The sequence below is a fragment of the Tursiops truncatus genome, chromosome 10, assembly GCF_011762595.2.
Source record: "Tursiops truncatus isolate mTurTru1 chromosome 10, mTurTru1.mat.Y, whole genome shotgun sequence".
Taxonomy (NCBI): Eukaryota; Metazoa; Chordata; class Mammalia; order Artiodactyla; family Delphinidae; genus Tursiops; species Tursiops truncatus.
Window position 1 is genome coordinate 77,232,501 of NC_047043.1, and position 13,981 is coordinate 77,246,481.

General features: G+C 39.2%; 1 protein-coding gene across 8 annotated transcripts in view; it reads right to left on the minus strand.

Moving 5' to 3' along the window:
* PRICKLE2 (prickle planar cell polarity protein 2) overlaps nt 1-13,981 on the minus strand; it is a 342,911-nt gene that overhangs the window by 77,616 nt on the left and 251,314 nt on the right. The window lies entirely within an intron of this gene.

The following is a 13,981-nucleotide window of genomic DNA, read 5'->3' on the forward strand; positions in this document are numbered from 1 at the left end:
TGTTGAGGGCTCAGATGATGGTTAGCATTTTTAAGCAACAACATGTTTTTAAATTAAGGAATGTACATTTTTTCTGACATAATCCTGTTGCACACTTAACAGACTACAGTATAGTATAAATATAACTTTTACATGCACTGGGAAACCACAAAATTTGTGACTTTACTGCAATACCTGCTTTACTGTGGTGGTCTGGAACTGATACTGAACATCTCTGAGGTCTGCCTGTAATGTAACTAGCAGAAAGGCACACAGTGAAGGATCGATATTTCTTGGCTTCAAAGCAATCTAATCCATAAGTCATAAATGTCTATTTTATGGACCGAACTGTGCTGCCCGCCTCCCCATTCACACGCTGAAACCTTAAGCCCTAAAGTGACTGTATTTGGAAAAAGAGCCTTTCAGGAGGTATTAAGGTTAAATGAGGTGACAAGATTGGGGCTGTAATCAGAAAGGACTGATATCCTTGTAAGAAGAGGAAGAGACACTAGGAGTGCTCATGCACAGAGGAAAGGCCATGTGAAGACACAGCAAGAAGGTGGCCGAATGCAAGTCAAGAGAGGTCTCACCAGAAACCAACTCTGCCTGCACCTTGACCTTGGACCTCCAGCCTCCAAAACTGTGAAGCAAAAAATTTCTGTTGTTGAAGCCACCCAGTCTGTGGTATTCTGTTAAGGCAGCCTGAGCAGGCTAACAGTCTACCACATGCAAGGAACCCTGGGGTACTTGTGTGGAAAGGACACACACACGCATAAGAAACTACCCCTGGTTGGAGGAAGTTATATTTCAATAGACTGTAAAAGACAAGTAGGCAAATGACTATAATGCAGAAGCCATTAGAGGCAGAGAAAAACACTTCAGAGTTTCAAAAAACAATAAATCAATCCTACATCTGTAGCATCTGCCAATTTCCATGGTATAAATAATCCTACTAGGGCTGATTTCAAGCTACCAATGTGACATCACTGCATGTGGGACAGGGAAGAGATGCATACAATTATACAGTATTTCTACTGTATGGATCTACTAAACGAAATAACCTCAAGAGCCCAGATAACAGTAAAATATGGGAAAGTAATCATGAAGTGATGAGGTTTGAGTATTTATTACCTTTGTTTTTTTGCGGTACGCAGGCCTCTCACTGTTGTGGCCTCTCCTGTTGCGGAGCACAGGCTCCGGACGCGCAGGCTCAGCGGCCATGACTCACGGGCCCAGCCGCTCCGCGGCATGTGGGATCTTCCCAGACCGGGGCACGAACCCGTGTCCCCTGCATCGGCAGGCAGACTCCCAACCACTGCGCCACCAGGGAAGCCCATTACCTTTGTTTTTAATATAGTTTAATTATAAGTTTATATAATTAAGTTTTAAGAATGGCTGAATTTAACTGGCTTACAAAATACCTGAAAACGGACCAACTGGATCTTGCGAAACCGTATAAGCCAGTTCCAGTACATCATTGTTGGAAACTTGTAAGTCCGCTTCTTGGGCAAACTCTCTTTAAAAAGGTAAGAAGACAAGGGCAGTAGAGAGCTGTAAACATCATTAGTCCATTCCACGCTCCCCCGACTATTATTACTAAGTATAGATTCACAATGTCATGTGGAGCCATTTTGAAAAAAAGTTTAGAGAGCAGCAACTGAAGCTATCCTAGGACAAATTCAAATTTTAAACTAAAAAGTGACGCATAATGACACATGCTGTAATTCCAAGAAAAATTCATTCTTACATAGACTGGAGCTTGCTTTCCCAGAACACTGTTGGAAAGCCATTTTAAAATATAGGTGATCTTTGTTTGGAATCAGTTCATTTCAAGGCAGTTTCATTGCTTCACATTAAAATAACAAGGTTGTGAACCCACGGAAAAATATGAAAACTAAGGAGCTCATTTATACATTATGAAGTAGGTATTTCTGACCTCCAAGGCTACTTTTAGCCTCAGTTACGCTGCTTGCCTCATTAAGTTTCAAATGTATCACGGATACAATTGTAAGAATTTAGTCTTCCCTGTTCTGAGAAGCCAAATGATCAGCTAAGGTAAAACACTGGCCTATAGGTTCAAGGTTAGATAATGTTTATAAAACTCTAAATGTCCCATATTATGCCATTTTAGAGGAACAGGGAGGAAGGAAGGTTTGGTTAGCATGAGCTAGATTATGCCACAGTAACAAACACCACCAAAATATCACTGGCTTTGCACCAAAGTTGATTTTTTTTTTTTTTTTTTTTTTGCAGTACATGGGCCTCTCACTGTTGTGGCCTCTCTCGTTGCAGAGCGCAGGCTCAGTAATTGTGGCTCACAGGCCCAGTTGCTCCATGGCATGTGGGATCTTCCCGGACCAGGGCAGGAACCCGTGTCCCCTGCATCAGCAGGCGGACTCTCAACCACTGCGCCACCAGGGAAGCCCCAAAGTTGATTTTTAACTAAGAAATTAAAAAAATCTTTTTCTTACTGTGGTAAAACATATATAACATAAGATGTGTTATTTTAACCATTTTAAAGTATACAATTCAGTGGCATTAGTTATAATCACAAAGCTGTACAACCATTTCCACGATCTATTTTCCAAAACTTTTTCATCATGCGAAACAGAGACTCTCTACCTATTTAAGCAATAATTCCCCATTTCTCCCTCCTCCCACCCCTGGTGGCCTCTAATCTGCTTTCTGTCTCTGTGAATTCACTGAGTCTAGCTATTTCATCCCAGTGGAAGCATACAATGTTTTTCTTTTTGTCTCTGGCTTATTTCACTCGGCAAAAGGTTTTCAAGGTTCATTCATGTGGTAGCATCTATCAGAACTTCATGACATTTTATGGCTAAACAATATTCAAAATTTTTGCCCCCCTGAAGGAAACCATCAATTAAACAAAAAAAAACAACCTACCGAATGGGAGAAAATATTTGCAAATGATGTGACTGGCAAGGGGTTAATATCCAAAATATACAAACTGCCTATACAACTCAATACTGAAAAAACAACCCAATCAAAAAGTTGGCAACAGACCTAAACAGACATTTTCCAAAGAAGACATACAGGTACATGAAAAGATGCTCAACGTCACTAATTAACAGGGAAACGCAAATCAGAACCACAATGAGGGATCAACTCACACTGGTCAGAATGGCCATCATCAAAAAGTCTACAATAATCAATGCTAGAGAGAATGTAGAGAAAAGGGAACCTTCCTACACTCTTGGTGAGAATGTAAACTGGGGTAGCCACTATGGAAAACAGTATAGAGGTTCCTTAAAAAACTAAAAGTAGAGCTACCATGTGATCCAGCAATCCCACTCCTGGGAAAAGATGAAAACTCTACTTCAAAAAAGATACATGCACCCCGATGTTCATAGCGGCACTATTTATAGTAGCCAAGACATAGAAACGACCCAAACGTCCACCAACAGACAACTGGCTTGAAAAGATGTGGTATACATATACAATAGAACATTACTCAGCCATAAAAAAGAATGAAATATTGCCATCTGCAGCAGTGTGGATGGACCTAGAGAATATTATACTTAGTGAAGTCAGACAGAGAAAGACAAATACTATGTGACATCACTTATATGTGGAATCTAAAAAATAATATAAATGAACCTATATACAAAACAGACCCACAGACATGGAAAACAAACTTCTGGTTACCAAAGGGGAGAAGAGAAGGGAGGAGGGGCCAATTAGGACTATGGGATTAACAGATGTCCACTATCATACATGAAATAGATAAGCAACAAGGATTTACTGTACAGCACAGGGAGTTATTCAATATCTTGTAATAACCTATAATGGAATGTAATCTCAAAAAATATATAACTGAATCACTTCGCTGTACACCTGAAACTAACACAATACTGTAAGTCAACTATACTTCAACTTAAAAAAATATTGCCCCTCTGCACCTGTCTGGGAATGACTGTGAGAGTGACACGAATATTGATTTTGGCGTTACAAACAAATTTTGAGAGAGAGGTGAATGTGCAGATACCTAAGCCATGAATAATGAGGAATGACTAGATTACGACCTATCTGACCTGCTCAGGAGAAAGGGGCTGAGCCAGGACTTAAATTGAGGTCTGACTTCAAAGCTCATTTTCTTTCCGCTTCACCCCACTGTCTCCCTAAACCAGTCACAGGATTACACTCTGCCCTGAGCATCTGATGACTCCATACCCAGTGCAGTCACAGTTCATTCTTCAAGCCTGTGGTTCCTGTTAAAACCTAGAATAATAAACAGACTAGAGAGGCTGCTTCATCATGAAAGCCACATGAACCAAGTGGAATTCCAGAGACGATGGAAATCAACAGTGCTATCTGCTAATGTGTCTGCTTTGAATAGTATGTGCATAACGTTATGTAGTAAAGGTCATGTGAAGTGACTCGAGTTTGACAAACTTTTTTTCTTTGCGGTCTATGCAAGGGAAATGTTAATATGCCCACGTCCATCCCCGACAAAGGCCTTGTGGTCCTTGAAGTGAGTGCTCTGATTCCCCAGATTATACTGTTAAATTTTACTTTATTATTTTATTTCATGTATTTATTCATTTTGTGGTAAAATACACATAACACAAAATTTACCACTTTAACCATTTTTAAGTGGCATTAAGTACACTGTTGGGCAACCATTGCCACCAACCATTTCCAGAACGTTTTCATCTTCCCAAACTAAACCTCTGTACCCATCAAGTACTAACTCCCCACTTCCCCTCCCCCAGCCACTGGCAACCACCATTCCCCTTTCCATCTCTATGAATGTGACTAGGGTTCAGAGTGATTTTTATTACATGTTGGGGCCAAATGTTCTTTTGCAGTAACACTTCTCTGATACTAAGGTGAAAATCAGTGGGGAAATAAAGTGAATCAGGCAATGTAGACACTTACATTTAAGTCCTTTTATAAGCAACTTTCCTTCTGTTTTAAATAAAACAATTAAAGACAGCAGGGGAAACTGTGGCCTCAGCCATTAGAATCTACAACAAATGAGAGTATCGTACTGTGTTTCCACCGAGAAGACCCATGAAGTAAATCACTACTAATACCTGGGGAAGTAATTTCTTCTGAATTTTCGGCCTTGGGGCATTGACTCAATATTTTACAAATCACAGAATTCCCATTACACAGCACCTCTTTCTAGCTCATGACAGTCTTCTGATTGCTCTTGGAGCGGGCATGAGAAGCAACCAATGCTAGTCAATAATTGCAGGAGAAGAGAACTCCATATCAACTAGGCTTAGACCCAAATAAGCAGTTCCAGCAGGCATCCTTCAGCATTCTGACATCCCTGACACCTGGTCTAAAACAATGCTCATCCACGTGCTATCTCAGTCTCTTCCAAAATAAACAGATATTGTTCTGTGGTTAGCCGATGACAGTGCCCAGTTGTAGAAGCAACCTTCAGTCTTGGTCTCTAATTATCTCCTTTCCCTTTGTTGCCTATAGGATTCTTTACCGTTGTTTTAATTATTCTACTGATAGTTCATCTAAACCACTTTTGGAAACAGGAAATGAATCAAAAAGAAAAAAGGCTTAATTTTAAACATCCATTTTTTTTTTTTTAGGAAGTAGAGTTTCAGGATCGGTTCTTACCTATGTTAAATGAAAGAAGTAACGCTGTAAACAACAGACCTAAAATGATCTTAAAATTGTTGGTATAAAATTACCAGTATTCAACACCCATTTATGATAAAAATTATCCAGAAAGTGGGCATAGAGGGAACATACCTCAACCTAACAAAGGCCATATATGACAACCCACAGCTACCTTCATACTCAGTGGTGAAAAGCTAAGCATTTCCTCTAAGATCAGGAACAAGACAAGGATGCCCACTCTCACCACTTTTATTCAACAACGTTTTGGAAGTCCTAGCCACGGCAATCGGAGAAGAAAAAGAAATAAAAAGAATGCAAATTGGAAAGGAAGAAGTAAAACTAACACTGTTTGAAGATGACATGTTATTATACACAGCCCTAAAGATGCCACCAGAAAACTCCTAGAGCTAATCAATGAATGTGGTAAAGTTGCAGGATACTAAATTAATAGAAATCTGTTGCATCTCTATACACTAACAATGAAGTACCAGAAAGAGAAATTGAGGAAACAATCCCATTTACCATTGCATGAGAAGAATAATATACCTAGGAATAAACCTACTTAGGGAGGCAAAAGACCTGGACTCCAAAAACTGGAAGACACTGATAAAAGAAACTGAAGACAACACAAACAGATGGAAAGATATACAGTATATACTGTGTACTTGGATTGGAAGAATCAAGATTGTCAAAATGACTATACTATCCAAGACAATCTACAGATTCAATGCAATCTCTATCAAAATACTAACAGCATTTTTCACAGAACTAGAACAAATAATTTTAAAATTTGTATGGAAACAAAAAAGACTCCAAGTAGCCAAAACAATCTTGAGAAAGAAGTACAGAGCTGGAGGAATCATGCTCCCTGACTTCAGACAATACTACAAAACTACAGTAATCAAAACAGTATGGTACTGGCACAAAAACAGACCCATAGATCAATGGAACAGGAGAGAAAGTCCAGAAATAAACCCACACACTTATGGTCAATTAATCTATGACAAAGGAGGCAAGAACATACAATGGAGCAAAGACAGTCTCTTCAATAAGTGGTACTTGGGAAACTGGACAGCTACTAGCAAAAAAAAAAAGGAAATTAGTACATCCTCTAACACCATATACAAAAATAAACTCAAAATGGCTTAAAGACTTAAATATTTAAGTCTTTAAGACATGACACCATAAAACTCCTACAACAGAACATAGGCAAAACATTCTCTGACATAAATTGTATCAATGTTTTCTTAGGTCAGTCTCCCAAGGCAACAGAAATAAAAGCAAAAATAAACAAATGGGACCTAATTAAACGTAAAAGCTTTTGCACAGCAAAGGAAACCATCGACAAAACAAAAAGACAACCTACTGAATGAGAGATGATATTTGCAAATGATATGACTGATAAGTGATTAATATCCAACATATATAAACAGTTCAGACAACTCAACATCAAAAAAACAAACAACCCAATTAAAAAATGGGTAGAAGAACTCAATAGACATTTTTCCAAGGAGGAAATCCATATGGCCAACAGGCACATGAAAAGATGCTCAACATTGCTAATCATCAGGGAAATGCAAATCAAAACCACAGTGAACTATCACCTCACAGCTGTCAGAATGGCTATCATCAAAAAGAACACGAATAACAAATACTGGCAGGGATGTGAAGAAAAGGGAACCCTTGTACACTGTTGGTGGGAATGTAAATTGGTGGAAAACAGTATGGAGGTTTCTCAAAAAACTAAAAACAGAACTACCATATGACCCAGCAAGTCCACTTCTGAGTATATATGCAAAAAAAAAATTCCCAAACACTCATTCAAAAAGATATATGCACCCCCAATGTTCATAGGAGCATTATTTACAATTGCCAAGATATGGAAGCAACCTAAGTGTCCATCTACAGATGAATGAATACAGAAGATGTGGTATATATACACAATGGAATACTACTTAGCCCTAAAAAGAAAGAAAATTTTGCCATTTGCAGCAACATGGATGGACTTGGAGGGCATTATGCTAAGTGAAATAAACCAGACAGAGAAAGACAAATATTGTATGATATCACTTGTATGTGGAATCTGAAAAATACAACAAACTAGTGCATATAACAAAAAAAGAAGCACACTGACAGGTATACAGAGCAAGCTAGTGGTTACCAGTGGGGAGGGGCAATGTAGGGCCTGGGGAGGAGGGAGGCACAAACTACTGAGTGTAAGATAGGCTCAAGGATGTACTGTATAACAAGGGGAACAGAGCCAATATTTTGTAACAACTGTAAATAGAAAGTAACATTGAAAACCTGTACAAAGAATTTTTTTAAATTAAAAAAAGATAAGAGAAAAATGAAACAATTACTAGTATTGATATGATTTTGGTTTAAGAGAAACTATCCAAAAATTTCCTTAAGCTTGAGCAAATATGAATTCAAGGTCAGGTAAGGTAGCTGTGAAATGCACTGAGACACAGGCTACTCATAGGGAAGGAAAAATCTTTCATAAGCAATCTAAGAAATGGTACTAAAATGTACATTATGTAAGGTCCCTGTTAAAGGTAGAAGGAAGTCATAAAGACTGATACTTGTTAAAAATGAATGAAGTGGAATGTGGAGAGGCTGTGGAGAAAAGAGAACCCTCCTACACTGTTGGTGGGAATGTAAGTTGGTACAGTCACTATGGAAAACAGTAAGGAGGTTCCTCAGAAAACTAAAATAGAATTACCATATGATCCAGCAATCCCATACCTAGGAATATACCCCAACAAAACTATAATTCAAAAGATACATGCACTCCTATGTTCACTGCAGCACTATTCACAATAGCCAAAACACGGAAACAACCTAAATGTCCATGGACAGATGAGTGGATAAAGAAGATGTGGTACATATATATAATGGAATATTACTCAGCCATAAAAAAGAATGAAATAATGCCATTTGCAGCCACATGGATGCAACTAGAGATTATCATACTATGTGAAGTCAGAAAGAGAAAGACAAATACCATATGATATCACTTATATGTGGAATCTAAAATATGGCACAAATGAACTTATCTGCAAAATAGAAACAGACTCATAGACACAGAGAACAGACTTGTGGTTGCCAAGGGGGATGGGGGGAGAGAGAGGGATGGACTGGTAGTTTGGGGTTGGTATATGCAAACTATTAATATCACATTCAGAATGGATAAACAACAAGGTCCTAATGTATAGCACAGGGAACTATACTCAATATCCTGTGATCAACCATACTGGAAAAGAATATTTTAAAAAAATGCATACATGTGTATAACTGAGTCACTTTGCTGTATGGCAGAGACTGGCACAACATTGTAAATCAACTATACTTCAATTAAAAAAAAAATGAATGAGGTGGGAAAGCAATGCATTAAATACAGCAAGTGAGAAGGCTCTGAGGCTGGAGGAAGCTCAGGGTACTTGAAGACTGGCAAGAGATGCAGTGTAGCTGGGTGTTAAGAAATGGCAAGTGGCCACCAGAAAATAGCAATGTATTTTTTTTCACATCTTTATTAGAGTATAATTGCTTTATATTTCTGTGTTAGTTTCTGCTGTACAACAAAGTAAATCAGCTATATGTACACATATATCCCCATATCTCCTCCCTCTTGCGTCTCCCTCCCACCCTCCTTATCCCACCCCTCTAGGTGGTCACAAATCATCGAGTTGATCTCCCTGTGCTATGTGTCTGCTTCCCACTAGCTATCTATTTTACGTTTGCTAGTGTATATATGTCCATGCCACTCTCACTTTATCCCAGCTTCCCCTTCCCCCGCTGTGTCCTCAAGTCCATTCTCTACGTCTGCATCTTTATTCCTGCCCTGCCACTAGGTTCATCAGTACCGTTTTTTTAGATTCCATATATATATATATATGCGTTAGCATACAGTATTTGTTTTTCTCTTAGAGATGTATTCTATAATTTTCCAACAAAGGAAAATGAAGGAAGCAGGGAAAATATTAAAAAATAGAATTCAAGAAAATAGAAAAAAGCAGAGGAAAAACACACAGAAAACAACAAAAAAAAGTGGGAGTAATAATTATCTCAGTTATCACAATAAATGTAAATATATCCATCAATCAGAAGATTATCAGTTTGGATTAAAAAGAAAAAAACAATATCCATGATATGCTGCCTACTTGAATCCGTAAGAGAAGGTTGAAATAAAAGAATGAAAAAGTACAGTCTTGCAATTATTCCCCTTAAAAAAGCCAGTATGCAATATTAATACTGAAGAAAACTTACATTTAAGTAAGTAAAATTAGAATGGATTAAAAGTGATGTTACAATTGATTAATAGCTCGTTGGTCATTTCAAAATTATTAGTGACACAATTTGTTGATTGAGCTATCACTTCCCTACTTATATTCTTGGAAAATATTATTAATGCATCTGTTCATAAACTTTTTAAGAACCATAAAAATGATTTTCATGTTAAAATAAATTAAATGCAAAAAAATTTAAGATATTACAAAATAATAAAAGGAAAAAAATCTATAAAAGTTGGAGTATATTCATAAACTTTTAGGCACCCAAAAATATAGCTTCAAAATATAAGCAAAACAGAAATACAAGAAGAAACAAATCTATAAACAATGTGAGAGATTTTAAAATATGTCTCTTAGCATCGATAGACCAAATAGACAAAAAATTATGAAGGCTATACAGTATATTATAACAATAGTAATTATTGTTCATTAATTCTAACACCTTTCTTCTAACAATTTGAAAACATTATTTTGTTTATTCTTACTTTAGAGTGGGAAGGAAAGAATTCACATCCTTATTTTCCAAATGGGGAACAGAAGCTAGAAAGTGCTAAGAAACTTGGTGAAGGTCACTTAGGTAACCACAGTCTGAAACTGAACTTTTCTGATTCACAACCCTTTCCTGAACTGGAATGCTTCCTTTTCTGTACATCTGCCTATTCTACGGTCCCTAGGTATTTCTCCCTGGTACTGTAAGGGGAAGAGTGGTGAAATAAATTAACCCAGCTCTCTAAATTCTGGCTCTATATGACAATGTGCAAGTCATATACTTTCTCTGAGATTGTTTTCTTAAATATCACTTACAAGGTTTAGGTTTAATAATCTTTGAAGCCTTATTTCTATGGGTCTTGTCTCCCCCACCCCCGCTCCCTCCAATCGCTGGACAAGAACTTCAGACTTAGTTCTCAATTTTTTTTCTTCTTCAGATGTACTTTTCCAAGAAAAGTATTTTCATACTAATTGGTCTTTCCAATCAGTAATTATATGTGGGCTTCCCTGGTGGCGCACTGGTTAAGAATCCGCCTGCCAATGCAGGGGACACAGGTTCGAGCCCTGGTCCTGCAAGATCCCACATGCCGTGGAGCAACTAAGCCCGTGTGCCACAACTACTGAAGCCTGCACGCCTAGAGCCCGTGCTCCGCAACAAGAGAAGCCACCACGATGAGAAGCCTGCTCAAGGAAGAGTAGCCCCCGCTTGCTGCAGCTAGAGAAAGCCTGCACACAGCAACGAAGACCAAACGCAGCCAAAAGGAAATAAATAAAATTTATTAAAAGAAAAAGTAATTATATGTAATACCGGGTTCTTAAAATACCGGGTTCTGGAACAGTTGCCCTATAAGGCAGGAACCGTTACTATCTTCATGTTATAGATGAAAAAAAATGACTTCACCAAGTTAAATAACCTGTTCCAATCATAAATATAGCCAGAGAGTAGCAGAGCTGGATCAGGTTCCATATGTATCTGATACCACAGTCATGGCTTTTAATCATTATGCTTGGGAAAGACCACCCACTGACCATATTTCAGCAGAGCTATTTCTCATGTCATATTCACCATCCAGATGAATTCTTGATTTCCACACAGCAGTGGGGTCCAGGAGAGGATGGGTGCTTCAAAACCATGCACAAGTCCAACCTCAAATTTACTTTTACAGTTTGACTTGACCCTCTCCCTCAAACAATATGAACAGAGTTGCCAAGTGGCTGACAAAATTAGTTGGTTGGCATTTCAACTCCTTTCTCTGCCTGTGTCTCTGTCCAAGGTTATGACGCTTGCAATGATTTGCAAAATGATGGAAGAGGAGGAAGAGTAAAAGGGGCTTAAGTGTTCAAAATCTTGACCATCAAAACTCGGGAAATCATAACCTACCTCCTCCTCTCCACCGAACACTCAATGCCAGTGAACACGAGGATATCACCTCTTATTCCTAAAACCCTTTGGCAAGAATCAGAAAGGAGGTTTCCTAGGACCCCAGGATTGCAGGGCAAGAATGCAAAGTCATCATTGAGCTAGGCTAGTTAACGTTTACAGTCCCTCCTAGGTTGCTGCTAGACTTTTTGGTACCGTAATGGAAATTAGAAAAAGACACCCCACTCCACCCCAACTACAAATTACGAAAAGTAAGCTCCCAGTCTCAGAAGAGAGAGTCCTGTACCACACCCAAGTAAATTGCAAGGTGTCCTAGGTTAAATAAAATGTCCTACTCTGGCTGGTAGTCACCAGAGCCCAGGTGAATATCAACCTTTAATCAACCCCTTGGCCAGGCACCTTTGTGCAGTATACAAACTGTACAACCGTACATGGCAGCCCTGATCCCCTACCAAGCTGAGAGGTTATGAATTTATCCTTTTGCTTCAGGAAGTACAGGTTCAGAAATTACCTGAATAGTTATCTTCCCTTAGCAAGATACGATCACTGAGTTTTTACCAGTCTTTCTAATTGCAATAACTACCGCCACTACTCACCGAGTGCCAACTACATGTTAGGCACCGTCCTAGAGCATTTACAGAGATGATGAAATGAGCCAGTCTGTGGAACCGATTTTTTAGTGCCGTCCATCTGGATGTTGATGAATTTCTGTCCCGAATCTCCGTTTTCAGTGCGCATAATTAATATTGAGGCACTTCTTTCTGACAGTACTTGGTCAGAGGGCTCAGTTACTTCCTAAGGCAACCATGAAACCTTAGGAAGACTCCGGCACTGGCATGCAAAGATGCTTGCCTTCCTGTTTGCTAAAGAGCAACTTCATTCATTCGCTTTACTGAGGTATTTGAAATATAATAAGCTTCACATATTTGAAGTATACAACTTGGTAAGTTTTGACATATACATATACCCACAAAAGCATCAGCATAATCAAGAGACCGAAATACCTATTACCTTCAAAAGCTTCCTCTGCCCTTCTGTCGTTCCTCCCTCCTACTCTCTCCCCTTGCACCTCCCCATCCCCAAGTAACCACTCATCTGCTTTCTGTCACTACAGATTAGTTCAAATTTTCTAGAGTTGTATATAAATAGAATCAAACAGTATGTACTTTTATGGTCTGGCTTCTTTCACTCAGAATAATGATTTTTATTTTTTTTGCAGTATGCGGGCCTCTCACTGTTGTGGCCTCTCCCATTGCAGAGCACAGGCTCTGGACACGCAGGCTCAGCGGCCATGACTCATGGACCTAGTTGCTCCGCGGCACGTGGGATCCTCCCAGACCGGGGCACGAACCCGTGTCCCCTGCATCGGCAGGCGGACTCTCAACCACTGCGCCACCAGGGAAGCCCGAGAATAATGATTTTGAGATTCATGAATGTTGTTGTATATATCAAGAGTTCATTCCTTTTTATTATAGAGTAGCATTCTTCTCTATGATACAACACCATCTGTTTACCCATGCAGCTGTTGATGGATATTTGGGTTGTTTCAATTTTGGGCTATTAAAAAGAAAGCTAAGAGCTGCCATTTTTAAAGCTCCACGCTTAAGGCACTGTCTCATTTAATTCTCACAACCATGCTACAGATGCATAATGACATTCTTATTTTTCCAATGATGACATGAAAGCTCATGGAAGTGGATGAACTTGGCCAATGTTTGTGAGCAACACAGCTAGGATGTGAACACAGAGTTAGTCAGTGTCAAAGCTTATACTCTTGGACACTACGAGCTCCGGGGGATAGGTACTTACAAGGTAGAAGCCATGGGACACCAGCACAAAGCCTGAAGTCTGTGTGGGTCTTCCTCAAAGAGGGACTGTCTACACCTGCCTGTGAATAACCGCATGCTACACAAAGCACAACGGCAAGACAGGGCCTGGGCAGCTCCAGTTCTACACTGGACCTGGAAAACAGCCACAGTGAAATCACACCTAGACTAAGGGCTTGCACTTCACGGGCACTTAATAAATAACTGCTGAATGAATCCATGGCTGAATGCCCTAGTGAATGAATGAACGGATGGACAAATAGATGGACAGGTGGACGAAGGTAGTCACTAGTTGCCTTGATGGTAGATTCATCCAACCATCCCATGAAACTGCTCAAAATGTCTCAGGAGTCAGAAGGCGGAGGGGATCGTCTTGATAGTAAATCAACTGTCGCAGCAGCCCACAGCGT